The sequence below is a fragment of the Sciurus carolinensis genome, chromosome 11 (assembly GCF_902686445.1).
Source record: "Sciurus carolinensis chromosome 11, mSciCar1.2, whole genome shotgun sequence".
In the NCBI taxonomy this organism is placed as follows: Eukaryota; Metazoa; Chordata; class Mammalia; order Rodentia; family Sciuridae; genus Sciurus; species Sciurus carolinensis.
In genome coordinates, this window is record NC_062223.1 from 22,825,448 (window position 1) to 22,839,924 (window position 14,477).

The 14,477-nt window shown below is 35.0% G+C and overlaps 1 pseudogene; it reads left to right on the top strand.

Annotated features, from left to right (window-relative positions):
* Nucleotides 1–9,337, top strand: part of LOC124959198 (zinc finger protein 708-like) — a 92,484-nt pseudogene extending 83,147 nt beyond the window's left edge.
* The last annotated feature ends 5,140 nt before the right edge of the window (nucleotides 9,338–14,477 follow it).

Sequence of the window (14,477 nt, forward strand, 5' to 3'; positions counted from 1 at the left end):
TTCAAGGACCTCTACTCAAAGATTAATTTTGCTCTGCTCTCACAGTATTAAAGAAAGAAAATTTATAATTACTGGATTAATTTATTCTGAGTATACTATTATACTATACATTCAGGTTTGCCCTTGAATCACCCCAAAAGATCCTCCATTACTCAAATAATTGTGATTCCTTATAATATTGCATAACACCTAAATAAAAGATAAAATGCAGGATTTGGTTCTACCGTCATTGGAACATGTTTACCTATTACTATAAATGGACCAAAATTAACCCTGTGTTTAAATGAGCAATTAATTACAGGGTTACTGGACACCAGTATGGATGTTACAGTTATACCCTTTTCAATATGATGTTGTGCATGGCCCTTATAAAGGGCCACCCCAGTTTGGGGCATAGGAGACAATAATGAAGAGGTATCTAAAAGGTGTCTATGGTTGTGATGTTCTGCACTTTCCAACCCACAGCACATTATTACTCACAAACAACAGTACATTGTGGCAGTTCTGTTTCCTGTATGGGGTAGAGACATCTTACACAAGTTACAAATGTTTGCTGAATTACCTTTTCTGTAGGGTCCTTTGTAGTTCTGACCACCTTACCATTAAAATGGAATGTCACCACTCCTGTCTGAGTGAAACAATGGCCATTGTCTAAGAAAAATGTGGCAACTGCTGAGGCCCTTATTCAAGAGTAGTTACAGTTGGGACATATTGAACCTTCTAACAGTCCATGGAATATGCCCATATTTATCATAAAGGAAGAAATCAGGGAAATAAAAATTATTACAAGATTTAAGAGAAATTATACAACTGATGGGTTCGCTTCAATGTGGATTGCCTAACCCTATATCTAATCCCTCAGGATTTTTCCTTATGTGTAATACATCTAAAAGACTGTATTTTTCTATTTCTCTCTTTTACATGCTGTGGAATTGCAAAATTTCTTCCATCAAAATGCTCACTTTTTAACAAAACCTTTACAGTTTCCTCTCAACAGGCCCATTTAATCATTAATAGTTCTTCTCATTGTACACAGATTTGTTTGCCTACTTGGGAAACTGTAAACCCTTGAGGTTTACATTCTAATGCTCTTTGGCATATGAATGTAACTCATTTTCCTCCCTTCCACCTCATTATTTCTTACATGTTTCTTAGATACATTCTCAGGTCTTATATGGGCCAGTGCACATTGTTCAGAGAAGGTCTCAGTCTGTCTCTCTTATTTCTTCCTCTGCAATGCCAACATGGGTAAATCACATCATTTAAAAACTGAAAATGCCTACCCCTGATTATACTTTTAGTTCCTTTGCTCAATTTTTTAATCAGTGGAATATAATTCCAACCCATGGAATTCCCCACAATCCTACCAGACAGGCCTTAGTTGAATGTACACACTGTGTGCTTAAAATATGTCTTTTAAAGCAAAAACAAAAATAGGAATTAGCCTCACTCATGTCAATATTACCTGGTTCAAAATGAATGCTCTTAATGTACAATATGAAGATAATACGCATCATTGTTCCTGTGCCTTGAACAGATACTTTACCCCTAATATACCATACCACAGATATTTGTAAACTATTGAGGTCTTCCCCCTTGCACCCTTGATTACATGGGGGAAAGGATATGCTGCTGTTCTTACTCCTACAGGTTCTTCCTGGATTCCTACTATGTGTGTGAGTCCTGTCAATCATCATCAGTTGACATCAAGGACTTCACAATCTGATTCTCAATTTTCATTTGATCATGGATGATGAAGATCCTAATTCAAAAAAGGAAACGTCAATAAGAACAAGAAACCCAAGGGGCCCCCAGACTTCTAATCATCTAGTGACTTGGGGAAATATAAAAAGTTTAAAAACATCTGCCCAAAAATTGTTAGCCCAGATGTGTTCAGAATGTACCCCAGAAAATTTGGTTACAGTTCTGTTTGCAAAACTTACCCAAAATTCCACAACTCTCATGACTATGATTGTGTTATTTCTTTGTTGTATCCCTGTTGGTGGTGCCAATGTACAGAAAACTGTTTCACTTTGGCTTCTTGTACTCATTATAATATTTGGTCTGCTTATTGGAAATTGTTAATTCTTCCAAATTTGTATCCATCAAGTTGTTCTTGATTATAGGGTTGCTATTGATTATTTGCTATTGTTATATCATAAGGGATGCCATGAAATTAATAATATGTGTTGTTTCAATTTAACTCATAATAACAACTCCATTCAGAAAGAATAGGATAATTTTAAAGACATTGTAAAGAAGGTGCAAGATAATGGAGGTTGAGATTTATTAGAGTGGTTAACCTTATGAGTACCAAATTTTACATGGATTGAGCAACTTTTCATTGGAGGATTTTTACTGGTATTTGTCTTATTTTGTTGTGCTTGTTTTTGCCATTATTTGCCTTACTTTCTTCCTCCACCCTCCTTAAACAAAAGACAAATCGTGTCTATTCAAAAGGCCATACAAAACATAAAAGGGGAGTTGTAGAGGTTCAGGCCATAGAAAAGTACAGAGAAGCATAAACATTTGAGTGAGCACACTCCTCAGGTAATAAAAGTCTTCTGTTTTCCTTACTTAGGAACATTCTGCAACTCCTCTCTCTAGCCATTATAAAAACATATGGCACTAGTGGACTCTGAGAAGCAAATAAGTTATATGACCTGTACATATGGAAAGCTAACTACACTATTGTAACCTGATATAACCCTGGAGTAGCTAATAAGATAAAACTGGCTTTCTCACATGGAAGCCATTTCATGCTGTACGCTGTCCTGTGTGCTTGCCTCTCAGTCTGCTCACCTTTACCCTTATAGTTTTCTGTATCAAAAATTGACCCTGCTAACTTTCTTTTGGCCACTTCACTTTTGTATATAATACTCTTACATTCTTTTGTTTTCATTCTATTTTTTTCCTCATATTTAGAGTTCCCTGTAGATTACATAGAGTTGCATTTCTTTTAGATTTGTTATTTTTCTATTTTAAATATTTTGTGTGCTTTTCTAGATATGCATGACAGCAGAATGTATTTTGACATATTATCCATACATAGAATATAACTTCCCATTCTGTGGTTGCACACAATGTGGAGTTACACTGGTTTTGTATTCATATATGAACATAAGAAATTTATGTCTGATTCATTCTATTGTCTTATTTCCATTCTCCCTCCCTTTCCTTTATTCTCTTTTGTCTAATCCAATGAACTTTTATTCTTCTCTTCTCCACCATATTGTGTGTTTGCATCCACATATCAGAGAGAATATTCAACCTTATGAAGTAATATTTTCCAACCTCTACATTTAGCATACACTGATCATTTTTAATCATCTAGATAGACTATATGTTTCAATTAAGGACTCAATTTGTTTACTATGTACCTGAGGGTCTTGAATAAACTGCACATATGTAACAATAGCTATAATTTGAAAATTTCTTCAAAATATGAACATTTTGGCCCTTCATCAATGAATGCAATGTGCTATAATGCTCAAATTTTTGGAAGACAATCCTTCCTTGGAATTTTAGCATGAAACCTACAAACTTTGTTTACCAGTTTATATTTTAGTCATAAACTGGCATCCTCTTGAAAACCTCTCAACATCTAGAAAAACTAAATGTATATTAAGGATCATTTTTCTTGTATGTACACTAAATACACAGCAAAATGAAATGAAACCCTTAGACATAGGTACAATGGTTACTCTTGCCTCATTGTATGCACACTGATATGGTGATCCAGAAGACCAGCACACAGTGTATATTACTCAATAGGGGGTTTGGCGACTGCCCCCATGAAAAAAATTACATAGATATTTAAATTAAAAAATGACCAAATGTGTTGTAATTTACCACTTCTACTTTTTGCATATATCAAGCACTTTAAAACATCTAGAAAGTCCAGATATTTCAGTAAAGTAGTTAGCATTGTCAAGTATATGTAATGTAGTGAGGAGTAAAGTGCACACACGTAACAATGGTTATAATATTAAAAAATGTGTTTTGTGCATAAACAATCTGGCACAGAACATTTTCTTCTCACAAAGTTTTCTCTGTGTTCTCTAACCCACTGAATGAACATGGACAATTGTTACTACTAGAAGTGGTTTAACAGCTCCATTTCAAAGTCATTTCCAGAGCAGCTTTTTCATATTATATACACAGGCCTTTATCTATAATTAGGCAGTAAATCTTTATGAAGGTGATGGACTTTTTCTTACAGTTTCTCTCTTTGGTAGACCAAACAACTGCATGAGGGTGCTCACCTTTCCATTCATCCAGCCTCAGGGCTTCACTCACTTTCCAGGATGGTTCTTTGTTTGCCTTGTCAGGACAATATGTCTCCAGGAGCTTGCACAGAGCAATCACAGAGGCCCCTAGCCTATACTTATTGGCAAAATTTTGCAGCATTCACTTGCCTTCTTGGGCCCTCAAATCCCCTGCTGGCCACCATGTATTTGATCAGTGCCATTCTTCTCACCACACCATGACCTGCCATCCAAAGGTGCCATTTTCTAGCACCTACTTTGGTTAGGATGGGCAGGACTGGGCCAGGAGACTTGGCAATCCAGAAGTCCTGGGTCTGGTGTCCAACTGGTCAATGCTTGTCACTGCCTGTGGCAACAACAATTGCATGGGTATTTATCGGAGGTGGACTGGAAATAAACTACTTATCCTATATTCACTAATGTATAGAGGAAGAGAGACTTTGAGACAAAGATAGGCTTTGCTTAGTGGAAGAGATATTGCTTATCAGGAAGAGAGACTTTGCTTAGAGGAAGAGAAACTTTGCTTATCAGGAAGAGAGACTTTGCTTAGAGGAAGAGAAACTTTGCTTAGAGAAACTTTTAGAGAAAGACAGGCTTTCTATGCTTATCAGAGATCTGTTTCTTCTTAGAGGTGCATCCTGCATCCTGTGAACTAAAGGGTGCAACCTAGAGGTGTGTTCGTAATTCTCCACTCTACGATCTGCCTTCAGTTGCTGCCTACTGCTTCTTACTGCTAGCTGCTTTTCTTCTCTGCTAGATGCTGCCTTTCTCTGGTAGCTTCTGCTTTTCTCTGCTAGTGGCTACTTCTCCTAGCTGCTTCTTCTTACTGCTGCTTCTGCTTACCACTGGTTCTTCTCTCTGCTAGCTGCTTCTTACTGCTGCTTCTGCTTACCGCTGGTTCTTCTCTCTGCTAGCTGCTGCTGCTTACAGCTGCTCCTATTTTCTGCCGCTTCTGCTTACTGCCGCTTCTGCTTACTGCTGCTTCTCCTTGCCCTCTGCTTACTGCCCACTTATATTCCCTCCAGGAGGCAGAGGGTGGGGCCACCAGTTGAGATCAGGTGAGGAGCCAGCTGTCCTATCACAGCAAAGGTTAGAATGAGCAGGCATGAGTAGGAGCACTCAGGAACACCTGTGCATTCATTGTGTGCATGGACTTAATTGAATATGGCCAATGATAAATGACCTGAGTGTGCTTATGTTAACCAACCTCCTCACCATTGATGTGATCAAAGCAACCTCCAACTGGCCACCAGGTGCCATCCTGGTGCAGCCCACATGGCAAAGTCCCCCAAAAATGCTTCCATTAGGTCATCAACACAGGGGGAGAGACTTGCCAGTCCTTCACATTTCACACCATGGGCAAACCAGTAGGCTGACCCAATGGGAGTTCCAGCGGTCTGCACAGCAAAGACCAAAGTCTTTCTCTATGACTCTCAGGTCATCTGCTGGCTTTGAACTGGAAGGTACCAGAGGGCCATACTCTCTACTGGAATTGACTTGGTAGTTCCCTCTTTTAGATTTAATTCTGTTAGTCAAGTTTTTTGTTTTGATCTGTGTTCTGTAATAATACATTCATAATCCAATAAGTTTTGAAAGTGAACTCACTATTCCAAGTTGTAAGTTATATTCTGTATTTCTTATAATTGTTTTTCTTACTTTGCTTACTGTTTTAACTTGTGGTTCATTGCTTTTCATAGTGGCAATCTTTCATTCCTCTCCCAATTCTTTATATATTCTATAGGTACTTATAATCCTCTTTGCCCAGCCTCTCCCATGTTGCTTGAATTACAGTTTTGCACACCATGAATGCCTCTTTTAGAAAATTTTCCTTAAGAAATTCTTTACATAAACAATTTCTGCTTGTTTATATTAACAATTTTTGTCTGAATTTAGCTCTTGAAACTTCCTTCAAATGGTTATTTATTGCTCTTTGGGTAATTTGTAACCCCCTATGCTGATGTTCAGTTATTAATATTTCATTGTATTACTTTGATTAAGCCATGCTTTCCTTTATCTTTTTATGCTGTAGTATTTTTAATTGATTTTTCCATTAATAAACCAGTCAACAGTGGATTATATAGTTATTCTGGAAAAAGTATGGAAGTTTTTAAATAAAGAATGAAATGGCAAGTACACTGGTACTTGCTTGCAATCCCAGCTAACTGGGGGCCATTAAAAAGGATTACAAGTTGGAGGCAAGTCACAGAAATTTTGAAACACCATGTCTCAAACAATTTTCAAAGGACTTGTGCTGTAGTTCAGTGGTATAGCACCATTGGGCTTAAACCCAAGCACCACACATAAAAATGACCTTGTGATCCAGAAATGCCAGTGTTAAATATGTATCAATAAGAGATTAATAAGCACAGTTGAAGAAAGAGATTCACTATTGTGCTCAGTACAAACATTGTTCTCAATATTCAAGATATGAACTCAACTGTGTGCTCATCAATGATCAAATGAGTAAAACTGTGATATTTAGACACTATTAAATTTAGCTAAAAAAGAAATATATCATTTAAATTGACATAGTGTGAATGTGCAAGACTGCATTAAGTGAAATAAGGCAGACACAGAAAGTCAGTTATTAGGAACATTTGACTCACATGTGGAAGACAGAAATTCAGGGAGTAAAATTGTTGTCACCAGGTCCTGTGTTTTGTTGACTGTTGGCATTTTGTTAGAGTCTACAAATTTTTATATTAATGGGTAAAAGAAGGTCAAGGGTTTTGTTGTACCACATGGTGAGTGTAGTGAATTATGTTCCTGATAAATATTAAAAGACTGAATGCAAAACTTTATAAGCACAAAACTGATAATTGTATGAAATATGCATGTGTTAATTCATTTCATTTAGTTATTTCATCATATATATATCATGATAAATACACAAAGTTAATACACAAAGTAAATACACTTAGTAAATACACAAAGTTCAATTTGTCAATGAAACCAATCAGCAAATAATACACAGAAAATAAAAAAAATTCTTAGTCTTGATTGCCATGTGTTGACTTCATCCAAGTAATATGGACATAGGCTGTGCAATGTTTTTATTGCCTCTCAAACTTTTTTTCATGGAGAATCTTCTGGATATAAGTGCATTTTTAAAATTAAAAAAATTTCCATGTATCTTCTTAAGAATCCATAGCCTCTTTACCTTTGTTGAATATATGTGGTATTATCATCTAAAAATCTATGTTATTTTCAGGTCCCTGTGTCATGATAGACAGTAAGCAGATTTCATATGTTCTTCAAGAAAGCCACAATTGTTTGTGTATGTTTCTTATTTCCCATATGCTACTGAGAGTGAATGTAGCTGGTAGAGTTTTCCTTTTCAACAATGCAATGTTACAGAGGAGAAAAGTCTGTGGTAGATAAAAGTAACTTATTTTCTTCCCTCCACTGTATTACTCTCATTAGTAAGATACTCATCTTGATTACTGTGATCTGTACAATAGTTTGGGTAATTTTTACAATGTTAATTTTTCTGTACATTTTTAATTAATTATATATTTCTGGAGTAATAATGACCTTGGATTTACTAAACTGCTAGCCTGATGATGTCCTGACATTGCTATGATTTCATACTTTATGTATGCAATGTAGACAAAATAAATTCATCCCAGTCTAGTAAGCAAAATAATTTTTATTTTGACTTATTGCAGCCATGACTTCTCATCATACCCAAGAATTTTCACCTGACCAGGGCATATAACATATATTTCAAAAAATGATAAATGGAAAATATGGAAATTGTGACCTTGACTATTTAAAACAAAGGAAAATATTGAAAACTGCAACTGAAAATGAACATCAGAAATCATATTATCAAAAGTCTGCCCTTACACACCACCACAGAATTCGTACTGGGGAGAAGTCCTATAAATGTAAAGAATGTGACAAAGCTTTTAATAAAAAAACACACATTATTGACCACCAGAGAATCAATACTGGGGAGAAGCCCTACAAATGTAAAGAATGTAGCAAAGTTTTTAATCAAAAATCAAGCCTTACTTGCCACCAGAGAACACATACTGGAGAGAAGCACTATGAATATAAAAAATGTGACAAAGTTTTTAGTGAAAAATCAAACCTTATTCACCACAGCATAATTCATACTGGAGAGAAGACCTGCAAATGCACAGAATGTGACAAAGCTTCTAGTAAAAAAGCACATCTTATTCACAACAGCAAAATTCATACTGGAGAGAAGCCCTACAAATGTGAAGAATGTGACAAAACTTTTAAGGCAAAATCACACCTTATTGACCACCATAGAATTAATACTGGGGAGAAGCCCTACACATGTAAAGAATGTGGCAAAGTTTTTAATCAAAAGTCAGACCTTACTCACCACCAGAGAACACATACTGGCAAGAAGCCCTACAAATGTAAAAAAATGTGACAAAGTTTTTAGTGAAAAATCAAACCTTATTCACCACAGATTAATTCATACTGGAGAGAAGACCTTCAAATGCACAGAATGTGACAAAGCTTTTAGTATAAAAGCACATCTTATTCACCACAGCAGAATTCATACTGGAGAGAAGCCCTACTAATGTGAAGAATGTGACAAAGCTTTTAAGGCAAAATCACACCTTATTGACCACCAGAGAATTCATACTGGGGAGAAGCCCTACACATGTAAAGAATGTGGCAAAGCTTTTAATCAAAAATGAAGCCTTACTCGCCACCAGAGAACACATACTGGAGAGAAGCCCTACAAATGTGAAGAATGTGACAAAGTTTTTAGTGAAAAATCAAGCCTTATTTACCATAGCAGAATTCATACAGGACAGAAGCCCTGCAAATGTACAGAATGTGACAAAGCTTTTAATAAAAAATCAAGACTTATTCGCCACCAGAGAATCCATACCATAGAGAAGTCCTACAAATGTAAAGAATGTGGCAAAGCTTTTAATCGAAAAACTAGCCTTACTTACCACAGTAGAATTCATACTGAAGAAAAGCCATGTGAATGTGAAGAATGTGACAAAGTTTTTAATCAAAAATTATACCTTATTAGGCATCAGAGAATTCATACTGGAGAGAAGCTGGACAAATGAGAACATTGTACCGTTACTGTAAGGATGAGTCAAAATTTATTCCAAACCAGAAAAATAGTAGCAAAGAGAATTATCCAAATGAAAAACCTATGACGGTGTGACAATATCTCCAACAATTGATAATCCCTTACTCAGTACCTTATTTTATTTACAGTAAAAACCTTAACAAATATAAAAGAAGTAAAGGTCTTTTCTATGTCTCATACCTTGATGTATAAGAGGATAAGTAAAAGAGATCATTTAAATATAGAAAATGAGTAGTTGCCTGTAACTTTGGCTTAAAATTTATTAAACAATATTAATTGATGGGGTATATATACAAAATTGTCATAAAAATCATACATCCTTAGTGTAGATAGCTCATCTTTGGAAGAATATACATTTCTTATAAATCAAAATTACTAAATATTCTCATTTTTTAATACTGGAGGAAAGAACTCTAAGAGATCTATTTTTGAGGTTTTATTTTATTTTATTTTTTTACTAAATTGCAATGTTTTAAACTTTATTTTTTGTACTGCGGATTGAATTTAGGGATACTTAACCATGGAGCCACATTCCCTGGGTCCCTCCCCCCTTTTTCAAATTTTGAGACAGAGTGTTGCTAATTTGCTAAAAACCATACTTAAGTTTCTGAGACTGACTCTGAACTTGTGAAACTCTTTCCTCAGCATCTCAATTTGCTGGAATTACAGACATGAGCCACCATGCCCAGTTTACAGGGCACTTTTACCTATATTCACATTATGTATACAATATGTTAATAAGTATAAGTGAATGTGTTAATTGTAATATGTTAATACTCTCATGTGTTGAATTATGTCATTATCTCACAAGTATCATAGTATTCCACTCAAAAAAGATATATATTGCTGCAAAACATACTATTTGGTAAATAGTACTGTAATATCTCAATTATTTTGCACATTTTTATCAATCTTATTTGGAAAGTATAATTTGCATAAATCTGATCTTTATACTTTTTTCTGTTTGTATTTATGGAAATAAGACATTTTTAAGAAGGCTGTAGAGATAATGAAAATAAGCCTCATATTTTTATATCCTGAATTAAAACTTTCACATTTTGCTTTATAGGATGACAGTACTTCTGAAGATTGCATAATTCTGGAAAGTCATAAAATCTCCCATTCAGGGGGATTATGAACACCACAAACACAAGGAACCTAAGTGCCTATTTTGTTTAAAGGAGTCATTGAAGAGGGAGATATTCTCAGCATTTACATGGGAAGTGATGTGGTCAACAGGACACTGACCTGTCCGGGCTCTTGTCAATTCTGGTAGAGAAAAAAGACTGAGGAAGGCAAGTATTCCTCATAAACTCTCTAAGAGCAACCCCTGAAGAGAAAAATTACCTCCAAAAAATTTAGAAAAACAGCATACTCTAAGATGAACTTTTCAGTTTTGGAGACCCCACAAGAAAATCAAACCAGAAACAAGTTCAAAATTATGTAAACTTTTACACCTCCCACAATTTTTTAATAGTTATATTTTGACTTTAAAGACCTCTTTTATTCTACTTTATAATTTATAAGGGCTATTATACTTTTTAGATTATAGGACAGATAGTGTATGGCATGGTCTCCCAAAACTTATGTACAACTCAGTTCTTATTAGACGTTACAACCTAAAACTGTCCCTTTTTATGTCTTACATGTACAGTAGCACATGCCACCACACAAAAACAAGTTTTATTCAAATGAACCTCTGGACTGTAAGTCCTGTTCAAACACCAAAAACAAAAACCTTATCCCGTATTCCCTTCATGTATTAGTCTTGTGGGTCAAAAAAACACCCACCAACACTGATTTTATTTAAATTAATTTGGATATATAAGTGTTGCAATCTAATAATAACTTTTGGGCAAGAGAACTATGTGGCCATCACAACTGTTCTCCTTCATTTCAATGTGTATGGCTCCAACTTTCATTCTTGTCTCCACTCCATGTCATTACACACAGAAACTTTTTTTTCAGTTTACTTGTAAGAATTTTAACTTTATGAGGTTCAGAGGGAAAGATTCAATAATAAAGAGTTAAGAAAAATATTAAAGATCTTCCCTGCCCATGTGCCTGTGTTACCTTTGAATATCCTTGATGGAATATCAAATGTATGCCCCTATCTAGTCTTGGGTTTTGTGCCTCCACATGATTTTTTCTCTTCCCCATGATACCAACATGATGCTACATACCATACTGTGATATATCAAACTGGGAACATGTTGGGTTCAATATTGGAGACAGAGGCCACAAATGTTTGTGAATGAGTGAGAACACTGCAGAATATTTGATGACATATTTCCAGGAAATAAGAAGAAAGGTTACTTGACAGGATTAGAGGTAAATTTTTAGTAGGAAATTTGAGGTCATTTTCAGTGAGAGGTCATTTGTGAGGGACAAATGAAGGACTGAGGGCTGCTGAGGTTTGAAACCCATGTGCCAGGTCTTTTGTGTCATGCTTTGAGTATATGGCTGCTCAGATCTTCAGGTAATGCCAAGTGAGCTGAGAGAAGTGGGAAGGTAGAATCAGCAGTAAACTAAACTTCTTTGGGAATTCTTTTACATGAATCCTGTGTTCATCATATTTTTATAAAACTGATGTCCTGGGTTAAGGGTGATTTTATTTAAACTTGATAGATATTGCTTAATTGTATTCCAATAATGTACATTTCACTTTGCTGTCACCAAAATGGATACTATTTATCTTCACCAATCACATAAGCAAAAAATGGCATTTGTTCATTTTCGTGGGAGGGAGCTGCCAGTCCTCAAAGACAGGGAGGAATAGTGATCAGCAACTAACCCCCACCTTCATATCACCTGTTTTTATTTGTTTACAGTCTGGATGCTTATCTAGCAGTGGTATGTTCTTACCTCTATGTGTATCCCCCCCATGGAGCTTTCTCATTTTGCACATGGTGGTACCTCTGTGTGGATTTTCCATACCTAGTCACTTGAGGGATCCTGATGATACTGCCTTCTGACTGCTTATACTAACAGTTATGTATCCCTTGGTAGGTATCCCTGTGGCAACATGTCATTTCATGGTCCAGCCATGAAATTTAATATTATTAACCCTAATAAGTAATAAAGTCCTAATACAAACTTAAACATGGTTAATTCTTGAAATATTTAACTAAGCAAAAGAAGTCAGAGACCAAAGGACAAACTCTATCTGTTCAAATTAAATGAGATATCAGGAATAGACAAATTTATGTATAGAGAAAATAGAATGCTGGTTATCAAAAACTGGGGGAAGAGAAATATTGGAAGTAAGTGTTTAGAAACTGAACTCTGCATGATTTTAGTTTGGGGTAATTAAGTTTTGGAGATGGATAGTGGTAATGAAATGCAAAACAATGTAAATTTAATTACTGTCATTGAATTATACAGTAAAATTATTATTAAAATTAATCTTATGTATATTATACCATTTTTAAATTAGGCAAAAGAAAATTATTCTTTAGGTATAAACAGTTGACAAACTGAATAAAAGTTAAGAGACGATTACATGAAAAGAAATACACTACTGATACATGCTACAACATGGGAAAATGCTTTTAATCATTGAGTAATAATAATAGATAATATAAAATACTTACCAAATGCCCCATATATGCTACTTATTTTCCTTTTTAATTCATTTAACCCTTACAGCAAGTTGCATAACATGGGTTTTTATCAACTTCATCATTTTTTAAATGAGGTGATGTGAGTGTAGAAAAAATGAGCAACTTGCTAAATCACCCACCTAATAGTGGGAAAATACATAGATTTCTGAATTCATATGCTTTGGCTCTAGAATTTCTAAAGTTCTGAGAGATAAGTGTCAGATGTTCAAATTTGAGCTGAAGTCACAAGCTGATACTTCCAGGCAAGAGCAGAATTGCTTATCATGGAATGACTCTCGAATTCTGTAGTTCAGATAAGAGAACAGAACAATCAAGGTGAAGAGGAACTAAGAGAACTCCTGGAGGTTGGTAAGCCAAAAATAGGACTTCAAGAACAGGAAAATCTAGAATAAATATTTACAAATAGCTTCACTGAAGAACAATTTACAAAAAATAAACTATACATATGTAAAGTGTAGATAAGTTGAAATAATCCTGCACCACCTGCCCACATAGCAATCATTCATCTTTTGTTTGTCATTATGCATTCACTTACTTTTTACAATTTTATATAAACAAAATCATGTAGTTTTACTCTGATGGTTTTTAGTATGAGATTAATTTGCTTTAGTATGTATCAATTTCTTATTCCATTTTATTGTTGAGTATTTTCTTGTATGCATATATAAAAATATGCTAATCAACTCACCCATCGATAAGCATCTCATCATTTTTTTATTTGCATTTACCTAATGTCACATGATGTTGACCATCATTTCATGTGCTTATTTCCCCCCATATATTAAATTTTTAAAGAGATTCTTTTAAAATCTGTTCCAAATAGTTATAAATGACAGTAGAAACATTTGACAAATCATACATATACATCATACATATACATATACATATCTCATTCTGGTTGTACACAGCATAGAAGCACACTAGCTGTGTAATCATATATGTGCATAGGGTAATAACATCCAATGCATTCTACTATCCTTCCTCCCCCATACCACCTCCCCTTCTTTCACTCCCTTCTGCCTAATCCAAAGTACCTCTATTCTTCCCTAGCCCCTTCTCCATTATTGTCAATTAGCATTCACATATCAGAGAAAATATTCAGCCTTTAATTTTGGGAGATTGACTTATTTCCCTTAGCATGATATTCTTCAGTTCCATCCACTTCCTGGCAAATGCCATAATTTAATTTTTCTTTGAGACTGAATCATTTCATTATGTGTATATACCACACTTTCTTATCCATTTATCTGTTAAAGGGTATCTGGTTCCACAGTTTAGCTTTTGTGAATTGAGGTGCTGTAAATATTGATGTGGCTGCATCATTATAGTATGATTTTTTATCCTTGGTTTATAAATCAAGGAGCAGGATAACTGGGTCAAATGGTGGGTCCATTACAAGTTTTCTCAGGAATCTCCATACTGTTTTCCATAATGGTTGCAGCAATCTGCAGTTCCACCAAGAATGTATGAGTGAAGATTTTCTCCCACATC